Genomic DNA, 18212 nt, shown 5'->3' on the forward strand with positions numbered 1-18212 from the left:
CATATTAGGGTGCCTTAATCAATCGTCTACCCTAGGTCCAAGAGAAAATGCCATCACTCTTGGTTTCCTGTGGCTGTTACCATCCATACAAGTGGGTGTACCTAGTGAAAAATCCATATCCAATCATTTCTCTACCTAAGGCCCAAGAGTGGATACCATCCCTTGTGGCCTCATGTGGCCCTTTACCATCCATTTGAGTGGGTGTACCTAGTGAGGAATCCATAGCCATTCCCCTCTTCCATAACCACCCTTATCCTCCTTCCCATGATTAAAGTTCCTTAATGTAATGGCCAAAATGGTAAGGATATGAGAAAATTGCAATAGGATTTTATGCTCTTCCTTTCAAACTAAATAAGTTTTTCCCATCTATCTAAAGAATCAACTCTATTATGTTAAGGTTGGGAATACCTTTGTTATGGGTAGGTAGGCAAATAATAATTTTGTATTCATTCAATATAATTTCATAGTAAGAAAGCCTTAGGTGTTAATATTTTACTACTTTTCCCCATATAGGGAAAAATTTTGAGAACTACCTTAAATAAGTCTATGCCCTAGTCAACAATCATTTAGATCTTTTTGATGGCATGTGCTTCATACACAACATTGATAGTGGTTACATATAATGTTGCAAGAAATGTACTAGTTGACCATAATAGGTTTATAAAAAGGGTAGAAGATGCTAGGAAAGTTAGTTAAAGTATACAACCTATCATAGACATCTAGGAATTTCCGTTCCCATGCTCAGGTCTGTGAGAATATTCATAGTCTAGATGCACAAAAACCCATTCTATGTCAAGAAGAGATTCCAATTTTTCTTGAAGCACTTCTCCAATGTCATGAGCATCTTGCAAGGGCATATCACTGGGTAGCACAATATCAACTTCAACAAAGAAATGAGACACAAATGTGTAAGCTATGATGGTATCAATATGGTGTATGTCTTTGTGATGATTCCAATAGAGATATGTCAATTTCTACAAATAATCAGGCGATGCTATTTTCCCCACCAAAGAATTCACATTATCCAAAATTGTGCTTGAACATGTCCTGATTGTATAGAGTGCTAACTACACAAAAGACCCACTATCAGCTTTAGTATTTCAAATCATACACATTAATATAAACTTGAATCATACTTGGCATTTGCTCGGAGGAAGCTTGGTAATCTGTATTTTGGCTTTAATGATCACAAGATTATACATCCTTCTTGCTTCCACCACCATAAAAATAACTTGATAGACACTAATGATCAAGTTTAAATAAAAAAGAATACATCCTCTTCGTTATTGTGCATGCCTGCAGCTATTATTACTCACTAGCATTCTAAATGATTATTATCAGTGTTACCATCTATAAAGAAAAAATTCTATATCCCTATATGTACATATAAAGAGAGGTTAGATATGGTAATCCTGAAGGAGCCAACTGGTATTATCTACAGTCATGTGTTCTAAATACATTTTATACATACATATGCCTTGCAGTAGTCGTTACTATCATCTCTGAGGAAATGAAACCCCAATACTATTCTAAACAAATAAGATCTCCAGAATCAAGTAATGCAAATGGTCACATCTACTTAGACTCTTTAAAACAACTACTAATTAGTGGAAAGTGGAAACATATTCTATGTTTGATGTGGGTTACATGAGTTAGCTAGGAGCACATATATAGACATTATTTGGCTTTATTAACTACGTAGGCATTATTATAAAAAATTAAAATGTGAAGTATCCTATGTTACAGTATAAAGTAAAAGGTCAGAGAAGTGCTTACCACTATTGCTCTAGCCGGATCAATCCACCAGTAAAATTTACTTCCAAGAACTATAGCGGTGAGACCAATTGAATTGGTGATGACATCAAAGAAATGATCTTGGGCATATGCCTTTACTATCTCATTTGTAAAAGTCCAGCAATAGATTACAAGGACCAACTTCACAACAGCAATTGAAACCATAATTCCAACAACCCAGAACCACCTATCTCCTTCAAACAATACACCTCGATTCTATATAATTTAGGAATGAAGTTGGTGTAAGAGTATTACTTATATGTAATATGCAAAAGTAGCTCATTTAAAAGACAATACACTAATGATGGAACAGATGGAAAAGAGTAGAACAAAATTAGAATATTTGGTGCATAAAAAAAGCATAATCCATATCACATTTAAGCTCAATATTTTACAACTCCAAAATAATGATCAGGATAAACAAGTATAAAACTCAACTTTTAGGACAAGGAAGTATGCCTTCATTTTGTTCACTTTTGCATCACTGGAAAACCATGTAAATCAAGCCAAGTAAAACTCAACATCAAGGATTTCTATGAGTATTTTCATTTGTATCCACTTAAAGAATTTTGGATAAATAGAAAGCCAAAGCTCAAGCCACTTATACCATGTAATTCCTTCAAAAATGGTGAAGGGGTTTTACTAATCCAAAATATTAACACTCACCTGATGATGTTGTATTTAAGAACATACATATGGCCTCCAACACTTGAATATTATTTTAAGTTAGCAAAACCATGTTGTTTAAAGGATTTAAATCATGAGCACAAAATTGTATCTATGGTTGTAATTATGTCCAATAAATTATACTGTATTTGCAGTAATAGGATACAAAGCTAAACAAGTGACCAAAAAAGCATATAATATATCTTCCATGTTCATGAAAAGTTCAAATTGTCATGAGAACCATTAGGGGGAAATAGGTATCTTGTTCTTAAAGGTATATCCTTGAATGGGGAATTTACCTTTGAAAAAATTTGTCGAATAGACTCTAACACGATCTGCAGTCCCAATGTAACCATAACTAAAGAAAAAACTAGAATTCCCTACACATGGAGCATTCTATTATGAATTAATGCTAAATTAGTGTTGGAAAATTCACAATGCTCATTATTTTCAGCAATTAATATAGACCATGACAAAAAGAATATGAACATTCACACATCAATGAGTAACCATAGAAATAGAAAACACAAACTACAATGAACAATCTAAAACAATTTCTTACACTAATCAAGAATAGAATTCATTTTTAGTTATATTGATATCTGCTATGAAATTACTCAAAGATCTTAATGAGTCTCATCCTAATCTTATTCATAAATTAAAATGAAACCCCCATTACTAAGGATGCAGGGTAGCACATAAATGCAATTTGAAATAATAAAACATCAAGTTGCAAAGCTTAAGGTTAAAAAATAGTAACATCTTTGGATTTTAGATTTTGCAATGAAAAAGTTTCCCATATGGATGCTTCCCTATTACATGGGATCTCTTATCAAATCTCAAATAAGAAACCAAAGGATAAGAAGTCAAGAGGCCATGAGAAGAGCTTAAAGTACATAATATATAACAAGAACAACTAACAAGTGGAAAACCTACTTAATAACCATCAAAGTTGCATAAGTTTTAGGTGATGATATTTAGCTATCTTGATCCTTAACAATATTGATACTAATATCATGTTATTTCTTCCCTAATTTTTATGTAGAGCATTTTGGTGAATATTCAAGATACAAAAATAGGCATTGTAGCAGAGAAAAGGTTTGATGCAAAAAAATCAAAAAGGGGATGCACTCACTTAAAACTTATGTTCCTACAATTTTTTGGAAGCTGTAGCTTGTCCTAGTTTTATCTACCCTCCCAAAATTGTTCTCATGGCTACTAGATTCAAGGTTTTGGTGTGTAGATATAAGCTAGGTTCAACTTGGAAGTGTTTGATGATTTATCAATATTCCCACCTCAGACACTATGTTGACTGATATGATATTTATATGTATTGTAATGCTTCATTATTTATTGAAACTTTTCCACATTCATTCTTTTCCTCCAATCAGGTCACAATTACTATGGAGCAAGAAAATTGTGCGATGGAAAACCATTTGCTTTTTTTTTTGCATGTTTTCTATTCTATATGCAATTATTTACATCACAAACTTAATATTTTTCTGCTTATACTTTGACAGAAAAAACATGATGTGCATCTCAATGTTGAAGATCCTAATGCTAATGAATACACTAAGCCATAGGTAGATGATTCACAATTAAGTGATTGGTTAAATCAGGATGTAATTGAAAGCATTCACGACCACTTTGTTACTAGTGACTGGTCAAAGGTTGCTCACCGACGTGAAGCAATGGATGAGGGTAACGAAGATGATGACTCTACCTATGGAGATTTTGAAGATTTGGAGATGGGAGAGAAATATGGAGATGAAGCTAATGATAGCCTAGAGGATAGTAAAAATTTGAAGTCTGTAGAAGAACAATGAAGCCAGAAAAAGCTTGCAGTTTGTGCCAAATTTTATTCTCAATATCCTTTTGGCTATTTTGTTTTCTATTCATACAATGCCTACTTTTAAAGATATTTAGTTTCCATGGTTCATAACATTGTGAAAAAATGTTCTTGGACAACACTGTGTATGAGATCCATCTGTATGATATGATGCAGGATTAGAAGTCCAAAGTTTCCCTTGCATGGGTGACTGCATTGCAAGAGTTGGGAAAGTATATTTCTAAAGAATTAATAGTAATTAGGTACATAGCCACCTGGGCACAATAAATATGAGTGGGAAGAGCTAAATGACCATCTACTTTAAGGTCGAGAATTGGGATAGATAAATGGAATGCTCAGATTAGTAGTAAATAAATTTAAACAAAAAAAAAGATTATCAATTTAGCCAGAACATAATATTATGTGCAAGAGACAACACAATATTGTTCACTGGTTTCTCTTATTTAATACTTTTGGCACAATAATTCTATAAATTGTAAATAATAAATATACTTGCGTGAATTGCAAACATTATTTATTGGTAACTCTAATTTGGTATGTTTTGCAGCATCTCATTGTCACCTAACTCAAATGGATAGTCACGGCTTAACTCATATTTGCATCTTCTAACTAGATTTTCTTTAGCTTTGTGGATAAAGTGTCATATGGCAACCTCATTTGTTGTAGATATAAGTTCCCTCTTTAGTTGCTCTATAATTATCTTGATAGGTTCACTAGATAAACCATTCTTTGAGGGCACAAATCATGTCTTGACCTCTGGAAGTTTTGATGATAATTGCACTAGCTATGTTTAGTTCTTTTTCATGGTACAAATATGAGGTGGATTATTATAGCACTGTTGGCTCTTGATGGCGATCACACCACCTAATGTTACACACATTTGTTTCTATTTATAGCCTATGGAGATATATGTTAAATTTATTTGAGTTTAATAATGTTTGATAAAATAGTAACAATTATCTCTTTTGTTGTGTTTGGTATTTATGTCTTGAGATTCTTCCAGCACTACATCAAACTGAGCGAGCTGGAGAACCAAAAGCTGAAGGATCTACTTGATGCAGTGGACTTCAATCAAGTTGTGATATTTTTCAAGAGTGTTAACAGAGCTGCAGAGCTGAACAAGCTTCTTGTGGAGTGCAACCTTCCATCAATCTGCATTCATTCTAGAATGCCACAAGAAGAAAGGTATGTTTGATGTTTTTTTTATTTTTGAATCTACCATGGTACTTAATGTAACAATTCCCTTTTCTCAGCTATTTTGCCTCTTGATGTTGCAAAAACCCTTATTCAAACAGCTCCAAATATTAATGCTAGTAGAAATCCTATACACACAATTAGGATGGTAGGACATAAAATTTCATTTTTACATGGACTCCACTCTAGAAAAAATGTTTTTAAATTAATTTTTAATAAAGATTTTCATTAGGCTTTTACAAGGCTATTGGATTCTTATGACAACAATTAGGATATCTGTTAGGATTGATAGTTGGATTATTGAATTGGGTTAAAAGATTAAAATTTAAATATTCAAATACCATGGGACTTAGCTTCTGCCTTTTCATCTAGGATCTATTCTACTAAGTAGTCTTAGATAACCAATAGATGAATTTAAAAGCAAGAAGTGCTCATATTAATGAACATGAAACCATTTCCCAATTCTATGTTTGACAGATTTATAGAGAACTTAGTTTTAAAGGATTATATGTTGGCTTGGGGCCTACATTGGTGAGGGCTTTCCCTGCTAATGCTACAACTATCATCACTTGGGAACTTACAGCAAATTTACTGGGGGTGAAATAGTAGTAAGAGCATTATCTTAAGAGATGAATGGGTTTATACCTGTGTGAATTTGTAAAAAGTGGTCTTTTCTTTTTTTAGTAGATTATCCTTTATATGTAAGAAAATGATATACCTAGATAAGTAGGCATATATATGTACCTAGGAACTGGCATTATGTCATGGGACTCAGCCAACAATATATTTGTACCAATTATAGTGCACTGTAATGGTATTGTTCATACAATGTTGATATTTACTCAAGAGGACTATTTTTATTTAGTTTTATTTGCCAAGTTTCCTTTTCAGTTTGATTTTGTGTTGGTGATGCTTCAGACTCAAATGCCTACAAATGCTTCATGTAGTGTTTAGTCTCAAGCCCTAATCACTAGGCAAGCTCCTAGCTCTTATTACACTGCAATGTCATATCCATTTTGCATGTGATTCTACTAACCTAAAGGATCCTTAACCACAAACAATAGTAGTCTCCTCTGCCCAAGATAATACAACTTTATTTGGATTTAAACAAGAAAATTGCAGCAGCATTATTAGTGAGGATTTGTGTTTGCTCAGAAACTTTTTATCTAAGAAAGCCTTCTTGAGGGTTGTGAGCTTGTCTATTTCTCCTTTACGTCATAGGTTCAATGCGATCATGTTGCTAAGAGCCTACTCAAGGTTAGAAATGCAAAGCGAACTAGTTTTTGATTACCTCTTTTATTAGAGTAGATTTACTTGTGGGGTGTAGAGAACATGGAGAGCCTTACCTATGATTCCACATTTTACATGCATGTCTACTAGGGCTATTGCAACTTAAAAAAATATATTCTCTCAATATATCTATTTTGTGCATATCCAACAACCATGGCTTTTGATGACCACATTACGTTCAAGCATCCTATTAAACAGTTCACATGACTTATCTATGCTTCCATTTTGCAAGCATGTCTCCCAAGGAAAATGCTACTACTTCATCTACATCATCTAAGAAAATCCTTTATGCTTGGATGGATGTCTATAGCCTATCCCAAAGCTCTCATTCAACAGTTATGAGATGATCAATCAAGAGGAAATTGAGAGCTTAGAGTGACACAATTTTTAGATGATCATATGAAATAAAATGGGCGTGCGAGTAGAAAGAAACTAGAAAAACATTGTGTACAGATGAAGGCATGAAATGGACCATTTTGGAGCACTTAGCATAGACACTTAGCATTCAGTACATATCATCATTCGAGATCAAATGGGTGTGTGGGATTATACACATAGTGAATAATAAAGGAGGGAATTGAACCCTCCCTGAGGCTCACACTTCTTGAGGCCCACTTCAGTAATGGCCCTTCCTGGTAAATTGTTGTGTAAAACCTTTCTAATGAGATAATATGTTATGAGCTCTTCATCAGTGGGATGGAATGTGAATCCAGGATGCAGTTGTGCATCACCCATATCATGATTGTAACTAAAGTTAAGAGAATTCAATAATAGAGGCTCTTAACTTTAGTTATAATCATGATATGGGTGATGCACAACTACCTCCTAGATTCACATTCCATCCCACTGATGAAGAGCTCATAACACATTATCTTATTAGAAAGGTTTTACAGAACAATTTCACAGGAAGGGCCATTGTTGAAGTGGACCTCAACAAGTGTGAGCCTCAAAAAAAATTTTACCAAGCATTGGTCAAAATTTCAACCAATGCCTAGCAGTTTTCTACCAAGCATTGGTCAAAATTTTGACCAATGCATGGTTGTTTTTTACCATCATTGGTCAAAATTTTGACCAATACTTGGCAGTTTTCGACCAAGAATTGGTCAAAATTTTGACCAATGCTTGGCAGAACTTGTGCCAACATTTTTGAAAGGTTTCGACCAATGTATTGGTCAAAATTTTGACCAACCAGTAGATTGGTCAAAATTTTGACCAAAATTTTTTTGACTTGGTCGAGATTTGGTCAAAATTTGGGTCAAAATTTTGACCAATAATGGTCGAAAAATGACCTCAAATGTACTAGTGATCAATGAAAAACTCAATTATGAATGTAACATATCATTATCAAACCAATCTTTCCAATCTTCCAACAATCTTGTCAATCTTCCATCAATTTTTTCCCTGCTATCTACTCATCCTGAGCTTTTTTTTCCGTTGTAAATGAAATAACTAACCTATCGTACTAAAAGTTCCATAACTCTAATCTTTTGTACAATGATCCTTGTACATATCTTGGTTAGTTTTTTTAATATCTCATTTCATTCCTTTCCTTTTTGATCTCTTTGTACCTACCCCATTTTCTCTTTCAAGTCAGTTTGTATCTGGTCGTAGACAATGTTTCTCCTAAAAAGGTAATGTTTTCAACCCTCCATCAAGATCCCTTGTCATCAATGAGTTTTCTTAGAGAAATTTATAGTTGCCAAATTTATCTTAGTCCCAAATACTACCAATAGGTCCTTGTAGGATGCATCCTTCCTCATGTCTAGTCTTGGTCCATTAGTATCTAGTCCTAAAGATCTCTTTGGAAAAAGGTTACGTTATATGGATTTATTTTTTCTTTTGTTATTGGATTTCCCTTTTCACTTCTTAAGTATCTCTTCCAAGCAATATGGTTTTTCCCTCCTCAAGGTCACCATGGTTCTTTATATCATGGCATGTTGCAAATGGCGCAATTAGAGAGAAAGGTTTTGATTACATATTTTTTCTACTTATGATTCATTTGGATGTGAGCCTTGCATGTTGCAAACATATGATCATTTCTAATCACATGGTGCAATTGGTAATATTGCATTCTTTTGGATTACTTAGTATCATTTCCACTCTGATTTCTATAGGATTCATGTTTAATGCTAGGACAATCCTTGTGTGTTTGTTTCAAGTCAATCCTATGTAATATTGGTGAACATACCTTGATGTTCTTGGTAACCTTGGCATATCCCCAATATTTATATATTAAACTAAGTGCTCAAACTACATGGTGGTCCTTCTTAATGAAGTACCCCACCCTCAAACTTCAAGCAAAATTTCATTCTACTCACTAGATTTATTTCTATAAAAGAAACTCTCTCCCATCTCACATTACCACATCAGTCCTAATAATCCTACAAGCTCCTATCTTATCTTACACACCCATCTTACTTATCTTACAATTCTTATCCTTGAAGAATCCATCGTTCTTGTTTTTCTGCCCCCCATTTCACCCAACCTCAAGGGTCCACTTTTAAAAGCCACCTCTTCCTCCCTATCACTCTTTCCTTTCTACCTAATCCCCTCACCCATTCACTCTCCCTAGATCCCCTATCTCAAAAACTATATTCAAAGTTGTGAACATTTTCCCCCACCATCTGAGGTTATGGTCGATTAGTGATATGTTACAGTTCCATCCTACCCATCCCCTACTCCCACATTTTTTTCCCTTGCTCTATTTGCATTTAAGTCACGTCCATTCATCACTTATCTCTTCATCATAGTATCTTTTAGGTTCCTTTCAATTATCATTTGCATCATCATAGTCCTTAGGATCATTTTTACTCATCCTTTGCATCATCATAGTCTTTTAGGTTCATTTTCACTTATTACTTGCATCATCATAGTATTCTAAGGTTTACTTGCATTATCATGGTCTCCTTAGGTTCATTTTCATTTTTCATTATCATAGTCCTTTTAGTGCCATTTCAATTATCCATGGCAATATCAAACTATTTTTTAGGTTCATGTTACTTATCATTTATCATAGTTTTCTTAGGATCACTTATTATTTGCATCATCGTAGTCTTCTTAGGTTCATTTGCATTATCATTGTCTTCTTATTTTTAAGGTTCATTTTCATTTTTCATCATCATAGTCCTTTTAAAGTTCATTTTAGTTATCATTTGCATTATCATCACCCCTTTAGGTTCCTTTCAATTATTGTCTGCATCACCTTAATTCTTTATAGGTTCATTTTAATTAACATCATCATAGCCCTTTTTAGGTTCCTTTTAGTTGTCATTTGCATTATCATAGTCTTCTTAGGTTCATTTTCCATCTTTTACACTATCATAGTTTGTTTACATTCATTTTTAATTGACCATTGCATCTATTATTTATATTACATTTTAGGTGTCCTTTGCATTATTTTGATCCCTTTTTATTATTATTATCATCATTGTTTGCATTTTTCATCCATAAAAAACATCACATTCCTACATCACAATGATTATTCCCATCATACATCTCATATATCTCGAAAAACAACATCACATCTTGCATCAAACACAACAATAACATCATGCATATCATCCATATCATATAAAACATCACATCTTTCATAAAACATATCAGTCTACCTCATCCATCTCATAAAAGCATATAGTACAATAAAATCACATAGCCACAGTACTTATTGCATACATATCCCACCCTAAAGAATGCTCATCATTTATATCATATCCTCTAAAGAATAAAGAATGCATCACCCAACCCTGAAAGAATACAAAAATGTCCATCATAGTCCAATACGACATTCATATAGTATAAATATCAATACCAATACATCTAGGTCTATGCCCAAAAAAATGCATATCTATACAATAGAAATATCTTGTAAATCAAAAACTATAGCATATTATTGCTCATTCACATCCTCTTCCATTGCCTCCTCTCTATGGAACTCATAAGGGTCCCTCTCTAAACCCTATGCCATTGTTGGTGATGGTGGCAACCTCATACTCTATCTCTCCCCTCCTTGTAATGTCCCCACTGATAAGGACAATAATACCTGCAAAACCAATGTTAAAATTTATATAATAATAAAATATATTTCACTATTATACCCTCTATCCTAACCCAACCTTAAAGATGTCTCCACATCAGGATCAATAACCCTCTTGAAGATCCTTAGATCCTTAGTCATTTCTCTATCTTCTATGAAGTGCTCCCTTTAAGGTCCTTCCTAAAAGAGACATCCTCTATTTAGGGCACTTGACACATTTGCATATGTTAACATCTACAGAATATCCTAGCCTTATAATCATATTAAGGTCACTATCTTCCCAAAGGGACTCTCTTGATCTTAAGCTATTAACCACATTAAGATCACTCTCTTCTCAAAGGAACTCTCTTGATATTAAGCCATTAACCATATTAAGATCACTTTCTTCCCTAAAAAGAGGCTTTCTTGATCTTAAACCATTAACCATTAAGTCATGTGTGTTATCCATTTTGAATTACATCTTTACATATATGTATGTATATGCATAAATTATTCACAAGTATGATTCATTAATATAAATAAATTTATAATCATAATTAAATAAATATAATCTATAAATATACATTTCTTGCCTTCCTCTTTTCTTGGTCCATGTGGCTCTATCATTAGTCGGCCATTTTTATTTCTTCTTTTCCAAGAGTCATAACCTCTCATAATACAAATCCTTTGAAAAGTCACAACACTTCATAACTAAAATCATTTGGAAAAGTTCCAATACTTTATAATTACAACATTTTTGAAGAGTCGCAACTATCCATAATTATGACCCTTTCGAAGGTTCACATCCTTTCAAAATTATTGATAGCTTTTCAAAACATCACTTCCTTATTTTCTTCATATTACTTTCCTCTTCCATTTTTCCTTCTTGAGTTCCTTCTTCTCCTCCTTTTTTTTTTATTCCTTTCTAAAATAAACTTTCCTCCCTTTTATATCTTAATTGTAAGGAGTCATGTCTATTTGTTAAATATCTCTTAACTTTTCATTAGAGTTATTTAATTTATATTATTATATGTTATTTTATTTATTTACTTAATTGTGTTTATTATTATTTATTATTGAATTCTATTTAGAATGTTAACTTACTTTCTACAATATTGTCTCTTGTATTTATTATAATTTCTTCATTTATTCATTTTAATTTGATTATTTTTAATTATTTAAAATATCATACTAAATATTATTTCATTGATAATATAGATTAAATACTAATTATTTCCTATTATTATATTTTAGTATTAGATTTAATATAACTTAAGATCACTATTTTTTTACTAATATTGTATTATCTAATTATTATTAAAATTCTATCTTAAAACATGGATATGACAATCCACCCTTCCTCAAATTGCTTGTCCTAAAGCAATTAGATAATTTCTTCTCTTCAGTTGAGATAGATATTTATTTTAGTCTAAATTCTTATGTTGCTATCATGGATATGTTTGAATAATTTCTAATAGTCATTAACTTTCTACATTATTCTTTCATATAAATTACTATTTTTAGATCTCTTTAACCCTATAGGATGGCAAGATCATGCTTTGGTACTAGTATAGTGTCTCCACTAGCAAGGAGAATAATACCTACAAAAATAATGTTAGAATTTATACAATAATAAATATATTTCACTATTCTACCCTCTATCCTAACCCAACCTTAAAGACATCTCCACATCAGGATCAATAACCCTCTTAACGATCCTTAGATCCTTAGTTATTTCTCCGTCTTCTATGAAGTGCTCCCTCTAAGGTCCTTCCTAGAAGAGACATTCTTTATCTAGGGCCCTTGATACATATGCATATGTTAACCTCTATAGAATATTTCAGCCTTATAACCATATTAAGATCACTCTCTTCCCTAAGAAGGGGCTCTCTTGATCTTAAACCATTAACCATTAAGTCATGTGTGTTATCCATTTTGAATTACATCTTTGCATATATGTATGTATATGCATAAATTATTCACAAGTATGATTCATTAATATAAATAAATTTATAATCATAATTAAATAAATATAATCTATAAACATATATTTCTTAACTTCCTCTTTGCTTGGTCCATGTGGCTCTATCATTAGTTGGCCCTTTTTGTTTCTTCTTTTCCAAGATTCATAACCTTTCATAATACAAATCCTTTGAAAAGTCACAACACTTCATGATTATAATCCTTTTGAAAAGTCATATGAACACTACATAACTAAAATCCTTTGGAAAAGTTCCAATAATTTATAATTACAATATTTTTGAAGAATGGCAACTATTCATAATTATGACCCTTTCGAAGGTTCACATCCTTTCAATATCATTAATAGTTTTTTAGAATGTCACTTCCTTATTCTCTTCATATTACTTTCCTCTTCCATTTTTCCTTCTTGAACTCCTATCTTCTCCTCCTCTTTTTTTATTCCTCTCTAAAATAGACTTTCCTCCCTTTTATATCTTAATTTTGAGAAGTCATGTCTATTTGTTAAATATGTCTTGACTTTTTATTAGGTTTAGTTAATTTATATTATTGTATGTTATATTATTTATTTACTTATTTGTGCTTATTATTATTTATTATTAAATTACATTTAGAAAGTTAACTTGCTTTCTACAATATTGTTTTTTGTATTTAATTTAATTTCTTTATTTATTAATTTTAATTTTTAATTTTTTAATTATTTAAAATATCATACTAAATATTATTGCATTGATAATATAGATTAAATACTAATTATTTCTTATTTTAATATTTTAGTATTAGATTTAATATAACTTAAGATTATTATTTATTTACTAACATTGTATTATCTAATTATTATTAAAATTCTATCTTAAAACATGGATATGACACTCCTCTAGTCCCTGAGCTCTCTCCCTCATCCCTCATCATCATTGTCCCCATATCCCGCCTCTAGCTCTACCCTGATCTACAACTCTTCCCTATCCTCTAAGACCCACCAATCCTCTGGGATCCCCTAGTTCTCCACCCACTCTACCCACCACCCTACATCCTTGTGCATGTGTCGATTGTCCCTGATGTTGAGATGATGTGTGTTGCACACATTGCATAATATTTTTATATTTTATTATTTTATTTTATTATATAATGTTGCACCTAGATAGATGTAAAACATGTAAAGATTCCCATGGGATATACTTGATGAGTTGTATTGTAACATTGTGATAATATTTCATGTAATTATTTAATATCGGGAAAAAGAATTAAAATTCTAATATTAAATGTGGAGTCAAGGGGTTAGGTAGCACATGGTTTATGTAATACCACTTGGTGGTTTTTGGGACTTGCTACTATATAAGCAATCACAAGGGTAGTTGTTGGTGTGTGAGAAGAGAATAAGAAGGAGAGAAAAAGGCAAGAGTAGAGAGGGAAAAGGCTTGACAAGTTAGCCAAGGGAACATTTGTGAAGGTTGGAAGCATGGCATGGGAAGTGTGGATACATGCATGTTCACATAGATTGCTCAATAGTGGCTATGGCTTTGAAAGCTTCCATGGTTGTATTGTAATGGTATTTTTGTTGAATAATACATGGTGATGGATGCTTTTGGAGGCTAGGTTTTTCCCTCAATGAGGGTTTCTTAGGGTATATCTTGTGTCACAATTTTTGGAGGTATGTTGTCTATTCTCTTGCATGTATATTTTAATTACATATTTATTTCAAATTTATTATGGGTTGTGTGGAAACAATTATATTTTTTCTTGCAAGTTTCCTTACACCTAACCACATTGGCTACCTATAATGCTTAATCTGATCTGTCATCACAACTGCATGGTATCTACCCCGTTAAAAACTTGCCCCTCTCATAGCTCCTCCACCTCCCCCCACCACCATCTAGGCCCTTAGGGTCACCACCTCCACCACCATCCTATCCCTCTCTGCCTGTAACAGATCCACTCTCCCCTAGAACCTCTCCCTCTCTACCTCCATTGCCCCCAACCTCCCCTCCAATCACTCTGACTCTAACTGAAATCCCACTAGATAAATATTGGCTCTATCAATTTTTCCTTGGATCACATCTCCCTCTCTCTAAAATTGATCTCGCTTGCCTCTAAGTTGGTCCCTTTTTTGCTACGTGTCCCAAAGCAACTAGCTCATGGCATCATGTGTCTTTTGTAGGGAGGAGTATCTCCCCACCAATCCACCATTCCCTCCTCCTCCTCCTCCAACTAGACCCTAGGCCCCCTCTCCTCCCTCTTATTGTGGCATGTCTTGTTCTGGCCTCTTTGCCTCCTACCTCCCCTCCTCCTATCCCCACTCCTCTTCTTCTCCCTCCCTTTGTCTCCTCCTCTAGGGTACCTCACCCAGCACCACCACCTTTGCCTACTTCCTCATCCTCTTTGCCTCATACCTCCCCCTCCTCATCACTAGGGTGATCTTTCCTACCACCATAATTTCCTAGGTAACCTGCGCCATCCCCACTGGCCTCAAGCATTGAAACTAATCCATGTAGCCCTATGTGGACCCTGCATCTGTCGACCCACAAAAATAGTCCCCATCATGGGGTGCCATTTCTTACCATCCCCAAAATAGTCCCTCTCTCTATAAGGGTGGAAAAAATAGAGTCATTGACTCCCTAGTAACTCGCTGATCCTAAACAAGATCTCCTAGGACATCCTACGGTTTGAACTATCGCAACAACTTGTCTGGATGATATTATTCGGCTATGTAGTCCCATTGCCAAAAAACAAAGCATGATGATATTGTGTATGCTAGATGCTACCTCTCCTCTATCCATAGCCTAAGACCTATTTATGGTCTCTGAGTCACTACCTAGATCTCATCTATTTGGACTTGTTACTAGTTCACATCCTTTGTGTGGTGATATATCAATGGATCCCCCAACTATATACCATTGCCTCCTTGGATTACCTATCCCTCCACCTGATTGGTCTGAATACCATAATATGCTTCTAGGCCCATACCTATAGCAGAGTTGGGAAGCCCATGCTCCTCCTTTGGTGGTGCCCTACACCTTGATATACAATCTGGTGTAAGTCTTTGTATAGCTTCATGAGCATTAGTGAGCCCCATGCAGTTGGGACTCCCTCATCTATGATCTAGATGATCATAGGGATCAATGCTAATGCAACTCTTGTCTTGCCAGTATCTAGTGAAATGTACCTCAACACTAGTCCCCAAACATAGAAGTATATCTGTCAGTTTAGTGCCACTTGATCCAAGTGCTCATCTAGTGCAAACTGACCCATCTAGATCCAAAATAGCACCCTAGGTCCCACCATTCTCTTCACTACCCTCTCTCCTATGACTCCTCTCACTACCATCATCGGCATGCCCCACACTGGCAGCTAGAAGATTGTATAGATATCCTTCAATGTGACAATCATCTCGCCTATCAGTAGATAAAAAGTTCATGTATCACTTTTCCAACACTCACACAGCGTTGTCACCATTGCTATGTATGTTAACATATGTGGTAGCCTAGCCAAATAGCCCAACCTGATAGCATTGATCCTCACCTAGTCAGCTAGTGTGAACTCCTCTCCAACACACAATACTGCGGTGCATCACTCTTACAACACCAATGTATCTAGTGACCACTACATCCAAAAACACCACACCCATGTCAATCCAATTTTCCACTAACTCCCTTCTTCCTATGTTTTATTCTCCTTCTTTTACCCATCAAGATAACCCCTTGACCACATTCCAACAAGCGGGTTTGTGTTCCTACGGCCCGTCGTTGTCACTGCATTCCTCCAATTGTAGATTACATCAAGAATGCATCTCACATTTTAATCCCCCCATCAACCTTATCATCATTCCTACATTGGTTTTCCCCTAACAATCCCTTAAACTATGGACTGTGTTCCTACTAACAAGAATGTGTTCTCACTATCAAAATTGCTTCTTATAGAAACTGCTAGACAAAATTGCTTTCTCGCGAAACCTTCTCAACCACCCTTTTTTCCCTCTACCCTCAGCCTCTTTGCGAGATCACTTTCTTGCTGATCCCTAAAAAAATTCTACTAGAGTCCTACCTATAGGAATGTAGTTTTTATTTTTTTGGAACATTATAACATAAAAATATGAAATCAAAAAAGTAAAGTTTTAGCTACTACCAAAAGGTCTAGTTTCCACCATACTCGCACGTGTTGCAGCATGTCTATCTGATGCTCCATTCATCCTTGTGTAGGTAGCACATTGTCTAATCCAAAGCTCACAAATGACAATATAATGTTATGAATATAAGAGAACTTACTCCCTTTTGGCCCTCTTAGACCCTTTTATAGGCCCCTTGTGGTGCTCTACTTTCCTATTTGACCCCCCTAGCACCCCTTTTCACTCCACCCATGTTATTTTTACATTTTTTTTTGCAATATTACCCCTCTTTTAGTCAATCTCCATCCTCCTACTCACCCTGGCTTACTGTACATTTTTTACAAGTTTCCAAGCCTCATCTTCTCTCATCACCACCTTCTTGAGGGGTATCACACACTCTAGTATCTCCTCTTTCTATTCAACACTAGGGAAACTATGTTACTTCAAAAAATCTTATTTGTGTCATTTATATTCAAAATTCTTTGAAATAATGGTGTTCCAACACTATGTCAAAGAGGGGCAACATGTAGATAGTTAATCTAATTACATCATTAAGTAATCTTATTTAGTCATCTTCTAGGACACTATTGATTAAATATTAAATATTTAATTAATTAATCATCATCCCCTAGTTAATTAATTAAATTATTTAGCTATAGCCTAATTTTATAAAATAAAATGACAATTCAAAGTCAAATTATCAATTAAATCCCTATTCTTCTATTTAATTTAAATTATTGCACTATACCTATTTAATTTAATCTCACACCCCCTTTTATTAAATAAATCAATTCCCAACACCTAACCATTCCTAAACGCTATCATTATCCAAATACAACCCATTCACCCATTCTAACCTCACTTAGTTAGCTAATTAACCTATCCCATTAATGCTAACCCACTTGGATCATAATCCCCTCCTAAGCTAAGCCTAATCCCCCACCTAAACATGTGCACAACTTTAATCAAAGGTTAAGACTTCCTCACCTAGGGTAAGGTAAGTCCTAATATAAAACTTTTTTTTTTAGATGGTCTAACCAATTATTGGGGTAGTTAGGACTATCTATAAAGTCCCAAGATAAGTTTAGGTGGATTGGATAGATAGGATGTGGAGTGTGAGTCAAATCTTGTCAATTAGGTCTTGATAGGCAAGATTTCTCAAAAGTTGCTCTAGGTGGCAAAATTGTAGGAGTCCTTAGGTGTACTAAGGTCATTTTAGAAGTTTTTCCTAAAAACTAACCAATTTTGGAGGTCTAATGAGAAAAATTACAAAAGTTGTCAAAAAGTTACATTGACAACTTTTCAATTTTGCAAAGTTGCTTCGC

The 18212-nt window shown here is 34.1% G+C and overlaps 1 pseudogene; it reads right to left on the minus strand.

Moving 5' to 3' along the window:
- Positions 1 to 719: 719 nt before the first annotated feature.
- Positions 720 to 15858, minus strand: LOC149564166 (metal tolerance protein 11-like; annotated as a pseudogene).
- Positions 15859 to 18212: the final 2354 nt, after the last annotated feature.

The sequence above is a fragment of the Cupressus sempervirens genome, chromosome 4 (genome assembly GCF_028749045.1).
Source record: "Cupressus sempervirens isolate cs-2001-9-10 chromosome 4, ASM2874904v1, whole genome shotgun sequence".
NCBI classification, from domain to species: domain Eukaryota; kingdom Viridiplantae; phylum Streptophyta; class Pinopsida; order Cupressales; family Cupressaceae; genus Cupressus; species Cupressus sempervirens.